This window comes from Cuculus canorus, chromosome 14, assembly GCF_017976375.1.
Source record: "Cuculus canorus isolate bCucCan1 chromosome 14, bCucCan1.pri, whole genome shotgun sequence".
In the NCBI taxonomy this organism is placed as follows: domain Eukaryota; kingdom Metazoa; phylum Chordata; class Aves; order Cuculiformes; family Cuculidae; genus Cuculus; species Cuculus canorus.
In genome coordinates, this window is record NC_071414.1 from 4,688,355 (window position 1) to 4,703,316 (window position 14,962).

Here is a 14,962-nt window from a genome sequence, read left to right on the forward strand (position 1 = left end):
TTTGCACCAAGACTAGGGATATATCCTCGGGTGGAGAAGAACTCCTTTGTGGTATGATGGAAGAAAAAATAGTTCTGAAGTAACTAGGTTAACTTTAAGGGGTATGGGAATATAGTATTTACTGATCTGCTTCCACTTAACTTTGCCCCGTAAGGCTTGATTTTTCTTTTTGTCAGTGAGTGTAAGTCCGTTTTTTACTATGAATGCCTAGGCTTTAAGATTCCTGTTAGACAGATGAGTTTGTCAACTTTGGGAAGAAAATTGTCCTGTCCTCCAATAAACCTGTGTTGTAGAGTGCCATGTGTATGAAAAATCTCATTGAAGTTTCCACAGTGAAGATTACTGTAGCAAAGATTTACAAGGGTAGACAGGACGCTTTGTTGCTGACTGGGTGGCACATGAACAGCAAACTTCTAGTTTCCCAAATGTAGAACTGTCAGCCTAATTTTTCTAAATGTCAATGTCTCTAACTGTGAAAACTGCTAGCTGGGTGAGTGTTTGTTAGTGTGCACGGATAGAATCTTTGGAGTCTTGACAACATTTAGGAGTTTACTATTGATCTTGTCTAAACCGTAGCAGGATTAGTATATTTTGTTTTGTCTCTACTGGCATTGATGCATGTGCAGTGTGCTGTTATTACTCTTGAAAAGGTTGCAGTAACTCATCTTGCCAGCTAAAAAGTATCTTGGAGAACAAATGTAGCTTCTAGACAGTTCTGCTATAGTTGTTGCTTCCTAATTTGAGGAAAATTTTGACACGTCTATTCCCAGGAGGGAATTATTTAAGCTTTTCATGTTGAATATTTGTCCTGTTTTGATTTTATTAGCTCAACAAATTGGCCACCAAAACTGTTAGACAACACATGCAAATATTTGCACAGATTTGTATTTCTCAAATCTAACCAATTGCCAAATGGATACAGTGTGCACGATGGGTTATTAACTATTATACACTTAATCAAATGTATATAGAGCCTCATGCAGTGTTTGGGTTTTCTTTATTGGGCAGGAAACGTATCTGTAAATCAACTAATATTTCTTTTTCCTGTCACTTACATAAAAGTATTTTGAAATGATAAAAGCAACATTTCAAATTGCAGTTGTTTACTGAAGGAGTAAGAACATCTGTGATAAAGCTGGACAGGAAGAGTTGTAGTAAACTTGACTTAAACAGAAACATATAAAAAAGCTTGTCATTTGTGGTATCGACCAATAAATAATATCTTTTAGGCATTCTTACAACTTCCTAACCTCCGTGTCTGGGAATGGTCTCAAAAGGAAATATAGTGATTCCTTTTCCTTTAATGGTTCTCCTGTGGACAGTTAGCTGTGGAGTTATAAAATCAGTCAATGAACAGAAATCCGTATATCTCTTTTTTTTTAACTGTAGAAAGATACTGTTGTCATGTAATGTTTCTGTTTTTTCTTCTACAGTGATATGTTGCAGCGAGATGTATACCCGCTCCTAAACTTTCCACTCATTTCAGAAGCGGACTGGTGGGCCTGATCCGTACAGCATATGCACTACTCTAAATGCTCTACGGTATAAGTGTGTTTGCAGCAATGTTGGATGTGGGATAAAATAGTGTTCTGAGTGATTGAGGTTAGGTAATGAAGTGCCACGTGAATTTACCTGAGCATAGCATCTGGACTTGAGTTGGAAACTAGAGATTTAGAAGTTGGATAAAAAAGCAATTTACTTCCTACATTTGTGAGTTTTATTGTTTGGAAGTAAGAGTTATCTCAGTTTTACGGTGTCATCTGGTCACTTCTGAAGGGTACGTTGATATTTCTTCTGGATAGCTGTAGTAGTGACATCATGGCTGCAGCGTGTGTTTATAGAAATTATCAGGCTTGAAACGTACTGCAAGGTTTTTATGCCTTGGTTAACTGTCTGGTTTCAGATTTCAAGGTATGCAGTTGGCTCTCTAGGGATGCTTCTGCTTGAAGCTACAAAACTGGCTGTGTCTATATTGAATCCATATTGTAGGTACTGGTGGTTTGGAGTGTTCCTTAATGTCTTGGTTTAAGTAAAGTAAAAGGAAGTCACGTAATTGTGTTGAATTTGTCTGTACATATTGGAGTTGCTTAATGCTTTTCTTCTAGAAGGATGTAAAGAAGGGCCTGCATGAAAGCTAAAATTGTACTAGTAGATGTTGAACTGAATGGCACTCTAGTTGTGCTTGTATAACACTGCCCAACAGTTCTTGTATACACTGATATCCATTTGAGTAATCAAGAATCTACTCTAGGTAACAGAAGCAAACTGAAAATGCACCTAATATACGCAGATTTTATTTTAGGAGCTGGTTACGTGCTTCTCAAAAGAACTTGATGGCTCAAGTTCAAAAGAGAACAGCAGCCTCATCTGGGTAGATCCAGGGGATGGGTGGTAGAAGGAAAAGGTATGAAAATCCAGTGGGCAGAAAGGATAAGAAATGGGAAGTGCAAAGCACAGGCTCACAGGTAATTCTCATCTGCCCTGCAGTGCACCAGGGAGGGGTTGGGACTCAAGCAGTTTTGCGATTGCTTTACAAAGCAACGCAAGACTTATGAACAGAGGGGAAAAAGGAATTTTTTTTTGTCATGTTTGGTTTTGCTCTGGTATTTTCCTATTTTATGTTTTTGTTTATTAATCCTATTAACTTATCTATTGCAATTTGGGCAAGTAGTTCACTTGAATCGTGTATTTTACATCAAGTAGGGGCTTCACTGACTTTTAATCTTTAAAATTCGATAACTAGACCTTCGTGCTGTCAAATTTAATTGAAGATTGGGTTGGGATAGTATTTTTTGAACTTGAGCACAATTAGTGTGTTAGGAAATCCTATATCTCGCACGTACTTCTGGAACTTGCACTGTTACAGCTAGGAGAGCAAAACTCTTCTGCAGCTGGATTGTTTTACTGAAGCTGTGTATTTGAGCAAATAGTTAAACTTGGTTCATCAAGGAAGTCGGGGCCCTCAGGGCACCTCCAAGCTTTCATGGTCCTGACCCAACTTTACCTGGAACCCACCCAAAACCCTGCTGGTGTGCCCTGGAGCTGTGTTTAAGCTTAGTCTGGGACCTACAATTCCCACCTAAGCTTTACCATAGGAGTGCCTGTTTCTGGGACTGCCGCCTGGTTGGACTTCAAGCCTATTCTCTAGGTAGCTTATATTCTGTATGGACCTTCTGGACACACCTTGTGGCCTCATCTCCAGCTCCGTCTCTGGCCCTGTCTCTTTTTGCTCCTGCCTGAGCTTCTTGGGTGGTGGATTATGGCTCCGGGTCATACTTCTTGCATGAGAGCTTGCGCTGCATTGTTTTTGACAGTAAAACTTTACCCCTGTGGCTTGGGAATATTTTAAAGGATTGGCAGGGAAATGTTGAAAAGAGGAGTTGGGGTTTGTTTCTTTTTTTCCTGGCGAGTTCCTCCAAATTAATTGTTCCAGGACTGAATATCTTGACAAACTTGTCATGTGATATATGGTCTGTGATTAAGTGGACAGAAATCAAGTTCCTGGTACGTGCAGGGATTGCTTTTGCTGCAGCATGTGCCAGATAGCCTTCCAATTTCATTAAAGGGATAAGAAGTGGTACCAAAACTTGCTTAGCGCTGTGCCTAGTTAATCACTAGGACTGAAGACTAGAGTTAAGCCCTTTAAGAGAAAGTCTCTGATAATGTGTTCCTGCTTGAAATAAACTGCTTGTATTTCCAGGTCTTAAGCAGTTGTGTGTGGAGATGTAAACATGTATGGTTTGGATCTGAGGCATTAATTACTACTGGAAAAGGGGTTTCTATTCATTTTTAAGAGCCAATGCAGTAGAAAAAAATTCTTAGTAGAACCATAACAGCACTATAAGCTTCTTATATCTTTATGGTACCAAATTTTTCTTATCTTTATGGTAGCAAAAGCCTTGGTATGTACCACTTTTGGCATACGTGTTGGTACCTTATCTCTGGCAGTAACCTGAAAAGGGAAACAATGTTGAACTGATATAATGGTGAATGGTTTGCCAGGGTATTTATCAGCCCTTAGCTAGTGGGTATCTAGTCTCAGCCCCTTCCTAGAAGCAATTTTCAAGTGCTCGATTTCTTTATGGCTGGATTAAAACATAATTTCTAAGCAATCAAAAAAAAAAATTTGATCCTTCATAGCAGCTTGGATGGAGCTCATTCTAAATCTCCTGAAGCTGTTCCACTGATTCCAGTTCACGTAGTGATGTCTGCACTGCTTCAGGACCAGGTTGCTTTCCTGGACTAGAGCAAATACAGTTAAATCAGAAGATCATTACCCAGGCTGGTCCTAGGATTGCTATCAAGGGTAGCCAAATAGTGCCCATAGCTATTATTTCTGCGTGGCTCTTCCTGTGCCATGTAGATGTATTAGTTCATGTGAATCTTCATTCTAGAATTATTAAACATGTTTGTGAAGAATACAATTCTGACTTTTTACCTGAGAGGACTAGTTGTCTATTTCTGACAGTTCACTGCAGTTTTCTTTGAATCTGATACAAATCTGGTGTAGATAGGAGGTTCAGTTATGTGAGTCCTTAATGGCGTCAATATTTTTCAGGCTATCCAAGCTATGAGCTGAAATGTGAATCATAGCTGAACTATTTCTAAGGCAAAGACAGGTACACATATGGATATGTGCCTGAATGGAACAACTCTACTGGAAACTTACCTTCTGCCTTCTCTCCTATGAAATTCTGCCAGTAACTTTAAACAATGAAAGCTTTTCTTCCAGCAATGAAGTCATAATACTGTCCTCCAGCAAAAATTACCACTTCAAGGTTCTGAAAGCAATACTCCGTAGTATGCTGCTAAGTTACTGAAAAGCTGGCATTGCAAAATTAAGGTGTAGTAACTTACCAAGCAGTTTACTACATCCTGAACTGAACAAAAGTGTTCATGTCAGCCCATTCTGTAGCTGCCTCATTTACAAGTGTGTGTGATCATCGAGACCATGAAAGCAACCTGACTAGCAGCTGTCTTGCTTATCACTCTGTCTGATATGGGATATCAAGTAGGTAGCTGTATTTGGAAAGGAAACTTCTGTTGCATTTATATTGCTTAAGACTTGTAGTGTTGAATCACCATATGTACCTACGCTCACTCTGCTTTCTACGCCTCTGTTAATTTTCTCAACGTGTCTCTTTTCATTGAAGCGAAATTCGGGCAAAATTACATAGTAGGTAACAACCTGGAGGCTGTGCTGCTGTTGCATTTAACAAGCTTTATTTGCCGATTCCCCAAATCAAGATGTTAGAGCACCATTATTGTAGAAAGGTTGCTAAACATTTCTGTTAAGTTCCACTTTCCTTTTTTTCAGAGCTTACCCTTGCTTCCTTATCACTTCTTAATGTGATCAGCTTCCACGGACTGGAACAGTTCTTATGTGAGTAGGTGAGAGCCAGTCTGGAGATGACAGGCTCTCACGTGTGTCTGAACTTAAGGCAAAGCCTCATAGATAGCTATACTTATGCTTTTGAAGCTTTATCTTGCTGGATCAAAATCTTTTTTCCAATGCCAGAGATGCACTGACTGGTAGTTGTCTCTTGATCGTCTGGGGGCCTGGGTTGTGTTTTTCTGTTTTTATTGTTTTGTTTTCTTTCACAGACTCTTTAATCATTGAAAGTGTGACTGGGGTCTGAAACACGTAATACAGAAGTGTTCCAATGCTTATGAGTTTTTAAGATCTTATCCATCTTATGAAAATGTAGGTCTGCCAGCTCCTGAATTTTCCTTCCTTCAAGTTTTCTTTATTGTTAATGGGGGGTCCAAAGCCATTTGCCTTTGTGGAATGATACTTTATCAGAGTTGGTGGGTACTAGTTATGTTTCATGAGACTAAAGCCTTCACCATATGCAAAAGTAATGCCCTGCCTATGGGCAGGACAGTGATGTAAAGAAAAGATAGTAAGGAGCCTGCAGAGGTAGCTTAGAGACAGGGTGGGGTAAAATTCTGAATAAAAATAATGAGACCATAAAACGGGATAGCACGAGATGTGTTAACATCATAACACATCCTTCAGTCTAGAGCTGTCTAAGAATTTATCATCACTTCTTCACTTGCTGTTCTAAACTGGACACAACAAATAATAAAACCGCTGTGTACAACAATGCAATTACTTGAAAAAGCAACAGCAACAAAATCAGCTTTTTCCTATTGTGTTTGTTCACAACAAGCTTTCAGTTTTGTTTTCCATGCTTCGAGAGTAAATTTGCAGATGGAGAAAGTATTTACAGGTAGGCAACTGATTGAGGAAATAACTCTGTTATAGGTGTCTTTCAGTCTGGAAGGCTTTGCTAAAATCACCAGAACTTTACAGACAGATAGCTCAGGAAATTTTGAAGAGTTACATAGTCGCCCTAAGATTTGATTTTCCTCAGCTCCCCTGTTTCAAGGTATTCCATATACGGCTGCAGTTCTGCAAATATTAAACCCTGTGGAACAACTATAGCTTACTTTCATCTGTTCTTTAATATAGTAGTATAGTAGGCTTAAAACTTCGCTGACATCTAACCTACTAGTCTTGAAAAGGTTAGTGCTCTCTGCTACTACATACAGCTGTCATAACAAGTGCAGTTCAGTACTGTGCTGGCTGGTTTCTGTAAGAAAGGTTAATGTAAGTTGAAATCATCAAGGCTTACTATGAGGACCTTCAGCCACAATCTTGACATGTTAAATCAGTAATTTGAACACTGTAAGAATATGTAATATGAAACAGCAGGTTATTCAGAAATCAGGGAAAGAGAATGGGAACACATTTCCACTGGATGTTATCAAATAGGATTTATTGATTAAATATATGGCACCATTACGGTTACTGCTGATTACGCTTTTCTTAGAAGTTCTTAAAAATGAAATGGTAAAAATTATCCTAATGTTATGACTAATAAGAACCACCAGTGCTTGTAGAACTTAAAATATGCTAATGTTCTTCTGTTTTAATGATGTGATGGCTTTAAGTCCTCTGTTTCTTGCAACTGAACAAGTTTCATGTTGTCCCTCTGTAGTTCACTAGGTGTCCTTATTTGATTTGTATTGAGAAAGCTGGTGGTGGGGAGAAGCTAACTTTTTACTAGACAAAGGATGGCAATGCTTTCGTCTGGTTGCTTTGATTACTGTCTTGCTTTCATTCAAAATTTCCTCAACTTCACAGCATCTTTCTTTTTTTCCCCCTAGCTGTGTCTTGCAGGCAAGGTGACCCAGCGCCACAAAAATTTGAGTTTTAAGCTGGATTAACTGAAGCAGTGAGGGTGAAGGCGGCTGCCTACAAGTATTTGAGAGGAAAGAGGGAATAGATTTGTAAATTCTACATCACATGGATATCAGTTATCCATAGAATAACTTTGCCTTAAATGTATCAGGAAAATATTGACTAGACCCTTCTCTAAGTATTTTCTTGTAAGACTATTGAGGCCAGACATGGGGTGGAAGGGTTTATGAAATGTGGATATACGATATGTTGGCCATCTGCAATCTCAGGAAAATTACTCATTGCATAAAGCAAAAGGACTGAACTTCAGTTAAACTGAGTTATGTGGCTAGTTGCCTCGCAGTGCTTGTTTTAGATAATCTTCTTTCAGCTCTATTGGTGCGTTTCAAATCTTGTGCTGATATTTCAAAGGATTTTCCTAATTCTGCCAACTTTTTCTGCATTGGACATATGAGTTTTGTGGCTTAAATATTGCTGACTGAGCCCTAACAAACTTGACTTACATTAGATGGATTGCACTCTTCTGGCAGCATGTCTACATGTACTCTCAGCCCTGAGGAGGAGCAAAGTGAGACGATGGCTGTGTGTGCAGAGTCTTCTGTATCAGCCAAATTCAAACTAAATCGCTTTGTTAGAATTAGTTGGGTTACTTTGATCTGAGACCAAGCCATATATCTAAATGGTCACTGTTCCAAATGAAATTGCTTTACACAGATATGGATGTTAAACATAGACTGATGGATCATCTTCATCCCTTGTCATATAAAGAGATAGACTTCTCATTTAAAGGAGGAAGTTCAGTCATCGGTCCTTATAGCCTCTTGCCTTACATCTTGCTGATTTTAATAAGCTGATCTTTCCTCTTATCCTGGCACACTAGTGTGGACATCACTCAAATGTCATTTTGGTCTAAAGCTGGGAAGTAGCCAAGAAGCGTTTGGAAATGTTAATGTTATTCATCTTTAGCTTATGAAGGTAGAGCTGCTTTATTAATAACAATGAAATTGATTGAAGTGTAATCAATATATCAAGATGTTCAGTTGAACTTGCTAAATCAACAGTCATTAGTTTAGGTTTAAAGAAGGATGGGGCAGGATACTAGCAATATCCTTTGGTTATGTCCAAGCAAATAATCTGGTACACCCTTGAATGATCAAGCTGAACACTCTTCTGAAGAAACAGAGTATATGTTTTGTGTTGTATTTGGTTTTTTTAATCTTGATCAGTCTCATCACAGCCAAATTCATCCAACGTTAGTTGCTTGTATCACTGACTCCTCTCACTTTACGTTAGTATGTCTTTGCTTTCAAGATCTCATTTACATGACACTTGTTTGGATTTGATTTGTTTGGGGTTTTTTAATTAAAGTTTAGTAATAAGAACCTGAAGCCAACTTACACACTGGTCAAGTTTCACCTAACAAGTTCTAGTAGGAATGTGAATGGGGAAAACAGAGCTCATATCCACCTACAAACATCACCACTAAGTCTTTTGTAAATGACCATCTATAAACTTATCACTTACCGGAAGCAAAACAAGCCTTTTAGTTGTTTTTAAACAGCTTAGATATCAGCTTTGCTGTCCATGCATTGTCCCCTTGCTTCTGTGATCCCCTTTTCTTACTATGTCTGGAAAACATGCTGCCATCGCTGTGAAAGGGATGCTTATATGTATTTGATATTCTCTCCAAAACCTCTTGTCCATAAGGGATAGTACTGGTGATATGAGGCAATAGATATCAATGTTGTAGAAAGCGTCAGTGATGTACAAGCTGATTATGCTGCAAGGGGAACTTGTTGTGTACAAACTTCCTGCTTCTCTGTAGCTGTTTGAGATGCACCGGCTAACACTTCACAGTGAATGCCTTTGGAGTAATACAACATGTAGGCAAGTAGTTTGGAGGGCAGTTCCTACCTGCTTGGATATATATTAATCTGTGACAACACTGATTTCATAATGAGCATCAGCTTATTTGGTATTGCGTTAGTATGGACTCAAGAAATAAATTTTCCAAAGCCTGTTGTCTTCCCTGTGCAGAACTTGTTGACAATGAACAGAATTTTAAACAAAGCATGGACTATCTCAGATAAGGATCTACAAGGAAGTGTTTTTGACAGTTACCCTTTAATAAAGTATTTTTTCCCCAATACCAATTAAATTGGACAGTAGAGATGACTTAATATACTACCTTACATCTCAGTTTTGAGTCTGAAGCGCTAAGCTCATTTTTTTTTTCCTAATTCACATCTTCAAATCTGTATCTGAAAAATAATCACAGAAATTAATATACGTGTTGAAGTGGGCTCTGTGGAGGGTTTTGACTTTTATCTGTGTTATGTAATATGCCAAAGTATGTTCACTTAAGCTGTCATATGTTTTACTTACCAGTTCATAGGCAATAGTGAGTAGCTAATTGCTGTAGTTTCACTCTTCTACTGTCTTCAATTTTTAACCACCTTCACTCCCACGCTCACTCCCTGCTCTGTCAAAAATAGAAGATGTTCTGCTTTAAACTTCTTGTTGATTGTTTCCAGGATAGGAGGATTGATCCCAAATTATTTGTAAACATGATTTAATCAAGGATTGAACTTGTCTAAGGACAAAACAAAATTTAGGGTGTAGTGTTTCAACTGCACTGCTCAGAACAGGGCTTTATTTCAGAAAAATGTTTCCCTTTCATCTTTCTTGCCTCAACATGTGTCCCTTTCTTCCTCCCATGAGTTTTTTTTTAACCCCAATATGCACTTATATGCAATATACTAAGTTGTTAATATGTTGAAGTTCTGATGAAAGGCAATTGTGCATAAAATAATTTGTTTTGGCAAGAGTCTGTGCCAAAAGTAGGTCTTCCCTTGATGTGTCAATGCAGAAATAAACATAAGAGGGAGGAAAAATGCTGGAGAAACAAATACAAATAGAGATTGGACATGGCAACATTAGAAGTTTACAAATAGTTTCTATTAAACAAACATTAAGACTGGAAACTTTAAACAAACATCATGTTCCCCAGACACATGAAAGCCCTCACTAGGAATCTTTAAAGTAAAACAGAAGATATGAAACTGAAGTGATGAGGTGATTGTTTCTCTTACCAGTTCACTTTCATTAAGGCGTTCATGTGAGTTCTTCACCGTGCAACAAAAGCTTCAGGGATCCCATTTGGCCCACGGTGACCTTCCTGTCTCAAACAACCACTAAGAACCTTTTTCTTTGTGGAGTACTTGGAGGACGTATGTTTCAGCTGGCTACTTCATATCACCTGAGTGTGCTTGCAAATCGAGCTTTGTGACCTGTTACGTACATGGCTTCCTGAGACTTAATTTTATATATCTAGTCGGAGTGTCTGGTTATGTAATGAGCTTCCTGAACAGATCATGTCTTGGGTCACATCAGTCTCTTGGTCACTGGAACAATGAACATCTCTGCAGATATCTTGGAGCAGGGGATGGGTGGTGAGCTTGTCTCTTTCTCATCTGCAGTGAGCCAGGCTGAACTATAGTCAGAATGGGCTTGTGGACTTCGTTCTTCACAGCTTCCAAGTATATATAGATCACTTCTGAGAGCTATGGAGCCTTGTTCTGGCACAGACTATAGCAGAAAACAAGTGTGGCTGCAGCATGGGAGCCTATTGAGAGCCTGTCAGTTTAAGGAGTGTCTTGGAGCATCCTCTTAGTCATATAGTTTAGTTTTAGGTCGTCCTGGGAAGAGCAAGGATTTTGTCTTGATGATCCTTATGGGTCCCTTACAACTGGAGATAACCTATGGTTCTGTTACAGACAGGTAGTCAGGGTAAGTACCATGTGATGGCTGCGTAACCAAGAATCAGGAGAGATTGGCTTATTTCTCTCGAAAATCATTCTTTACTAACTGTTTGCAGATCTCTAGTAGGGTTTTCTTCACCTCAGTGGCTTGAGGAAGTGATAAAATTGACAGTTACTTCCCTGAGGCAAGCAGGGTTGGGGGTGAGGGGGAGTGGAAAAGCTGTTGCTGCAATAGTGTTTAAGCCACCATTCATTTATGCTCGAGAGGAATGTCTAAGATGTTCTCACCTGTGTTGCTTCTAGGGTAATTATGTGTTTAGGAAATGAAACAGGCTGTTTGGCTAATTTAGATGCATAGCTCCTTGGGTTACTTTTCTTTGAAAGCAACTGCTCACTTAGGTGCTCTCTTACCTGGGAATTATTGGTGAAATTCTTGTCTTGTTTTCCATTGTGTCTGTGCTGCATGCCAGGAGTTAGAACAAGAGGAACTTCATCCATGTAAAGAGTCCTGTGCATATACCAAGAAAATCTTAATTGATCACTTTTCCTCCCACTGAAGAGGGAAACTGTTACTCTGTAGTTTTATACGCATCTGTATATAACAGGAAAAGCTGTTAGTGCTTCTCTTCCTGAAGTAAATTGAACTCAAATGCTTCAGTTAGGAGACTAACTCCAAGAGTGGAGCCCTCAAGGAATCCATGAGGGAAGGAGACTTGCCTTCTGGGAGGTAATGCATCAACAGGACATATGAGAACAACAGAAAGAACTGCAGAAAAGGCCCCCAAGAATGGATCAAGCAACCTGTAAATGTACTTTGAGCAAAGCTTTCCAGTGTGACCTTCCATCCCCACCCTCCCACCACTTTGCACTGCCAAAGATAAGAGAAACAACTTTCTGGTTCAACATCTTAGTAGAAGTGGTTTGGAATGATAAGCAAAGATTACCCTCTTTGATTTCTGCTCTGTTGGGGGAAACACTAGTGTGGTATAATTATCAAGAAAAAGGGTGGCATCAAACATGCCAGACTCCATTATTTCCTAGCTGGAACAATGTGTAGGCCCCACGGTTTTTGGCTCGCTGGTTTGTAAGTGAGATGACTCATATAAAAATCTTAGCCTTAGGAGTCTTGTTCATCCTGATAATTGGTAATTTAATTAACTCAAATCTCTGAAAACTAATGAAATGCAAACAGAGATTTATTTGATTTACCACTCCTGTAACTGACTAATTGAGTAGGAGCAAGCTTAGTCAGTTCCATTGCAAGATGAAACAAGTTGGCTTGTGCGTTCAGAGAAGGTGGTCATTTACAGTAATGATGATACTCTATTAGAATAATAACAGTCCAAAGCATTATCCAGTGATGATAGTGAGAGGAAAGAATAATACACCTGTTAGAGCATTTGCTTTCATTTCTTTTTTTTTAAATCTGTATATGTCTCATGGCTATAATGGGCCTTTTACAGCAGTTAAAGAAGCTGTTGACCTAAAAACTGTTAACAACTGACTGGGCAGATTTACCAGCTAGGGTTGAATGGATATTCCTGTAAAGGAAATCTCCAGCATGCTGGGTGTTGACTTGCTCAGTTCCCAGGGATTTTTCAGTTTCTGGTGAAACGAGTAATGGTAAAGGCAGGTACAAGGTTTAAGATGTTGAATGTGTTTGGATTACTGCAGTCACCAATTTAAATGCGAATTAGACAGAGGTCTAATTCCTTTTTGGTTTATTTTGAAAGCTACTGTATTGAAAGCTCTTGCTGCCTCGCTCTACTTTTGCAGCTACAAAGTTAGCTTTCAATTATGGAAAGAAAGAGCGATGAACTTCCTGCCTTAGGTTTGATAGGTTGATTTAAAATTCTCAAGAATACTTGTTTGGAAGACAAGTGTCTGCTTTTCTGTAAGTATCAAGCATAATAAAATCTAGACAGATGATATCACAGACAGATAAAGGTTAGGTAACTGAAATCATCATGCTGGCTCCAGTAGTTGCTTTTTACCTGAGAACTGGCTGCTGACTGATCCTAACGTGAGATTTTGTTTTTTAAAACCTGCACCTTTTTAACTTCTATTAAGCATTTGAGTGTATCAAATAGGCAGCAAGTCTACGCGTGTCTCAAAGATTTAAAACTTACTTTGTGGGAAGTTAACACCCTACCTTCAACCCTCCCACCCCAAAAAAAAACCCTGATAGGGAAGAAAAGTGGAGAAAACCTTGCAGTGGTGGTAGGATACAGAGGGTAAACCCCACATGCTGAGTGGGAACGGAGCCATTTCTCCTCATAGGACTAATCAAGTATCACCTATTCTGTTGCCGTTTGCTGCTACTTCTGTCACTTATTTGGCACCAGTATGAAAATATATGGTAGACACATTGGGCTTAAAACAGAGAGAACCATCTGTGTGTCTTCTGTTCTGTAGTTGAGGGATGTACATACTACAGGGGGTAAAATACTCCATCTCTTAAATGGATTACACTAATTCCATTAGGTCCTCTTTAGCTATTGATGTATGACGGGAAGTATTTCAGCCCTGATGCTGAGTCAGAGAACTGCACAAATACTGTTGATTTTTAAACAGTTGCAGTGGTTTCTTATGAGGTTTTAGTCCCTGCAAACCGCAAAACAGTCATCACTTAGGTCAGCTTTGCAAATACCAAAATGTTGTCTTGTATGGATCCATCGACTACAGCAGAGCCTCTGACTGTTAGTGTTGAGAATTCATTTACTCAAGTGTTAGAAACAGTCACTGCCTTTAGCGTATTATGCTTTAGCAAGCCTTTATCTTCTACGTAAACAACTATTTTCTTTTCTTTTTACCGTTTATCTTGTTTGGATGCACAAACTGAGGCTTGGACTTTGTTATCAAATTGCTGTACTAGATATCAGCTGAGCAAAATTTTCTTTTTATTTTCTGTGCCCCTACTTACACCAGTACAAAAAGTAAGTTGTATTTATTAAACCTCTGTGCAAGAACTGATGAAGACTTCTCTCTGAACATCAATTACACTGAAATAGGTGCTGCTGATAGGAACGTGAGCTGGTGAAAACCAGTGAACTACAAGGTAATGCAAAAATTCTTTGTGTTTACTGGGGAGAGTTCATGACTGTTTTGCAGGGTTATCAGTGCTTATCAGTTTCTACACTAAGAAACTGAGGGTTTTTTTCCAGATAGATAAAACTCTTGTAGTGGTTGCTTTCTTTGGCTTTGATAGATTGACTTCACAGGTCGTGCGCTGCTTTCAGAGTGGTGGAATGGCGGTATGTTGCGTTGTCAGAAATGTGTTTTCTGAGCACTGTTTCTGAGCTCAGCCTTTTTTGGGAAGGGGTTATGCTCTTTCGTCTGAAAGGTCAAAGTGGATAAAAACTTATGTGAATACCTACATTTATAACTTGCAGTTTAGTTGGAGTTAGGGTGCACTGTAACACAGGATCGTCCTTTGGTCCCTGTAAGCCCCCCCAAGATACTTATCCAAGGTATGTGGAATGCTTGCTTTGTTTTCAGTTCTTATGGATTACAGGAGTGGGAATCGAATACTGAAATGCTCCTTAGGATAGTCATTTATAGCTTGATCAGGAATATCAGAGGAGAGGGTTGTTTTTCTATTATAGTAAAGCTCATCAACAAGAGTAAAAATAGATTTTCTAACTGTTGGAATTTGAGTACAGGCTGAGGAAATCTGGTAGAAGTAAGTCAAGTGGGCAGATAAATACATAGGAGCTAGTGACTCTGTGTAACTTCCTGATTTTCATATTGTCTGATATTGTATCCATGCTTTTCCCCTTAGTAAAGGAGTCAAAAAATGAGTACCGAGTCTGAGGGGCGGTAGGCTTCGTGACATTAGTGGTTTGTTGCACTTAGTGCAGTTAATTCATAGCTGTAGAGACAATTCATTTATGGTTTAACATTGAAAAATTCAGTTATGAAGCCTTATTCCCAGAAGTATGAAATTCTTTCAGTGATTCTTGGAATACCATTGGTGATATTCTCTGTATAGACT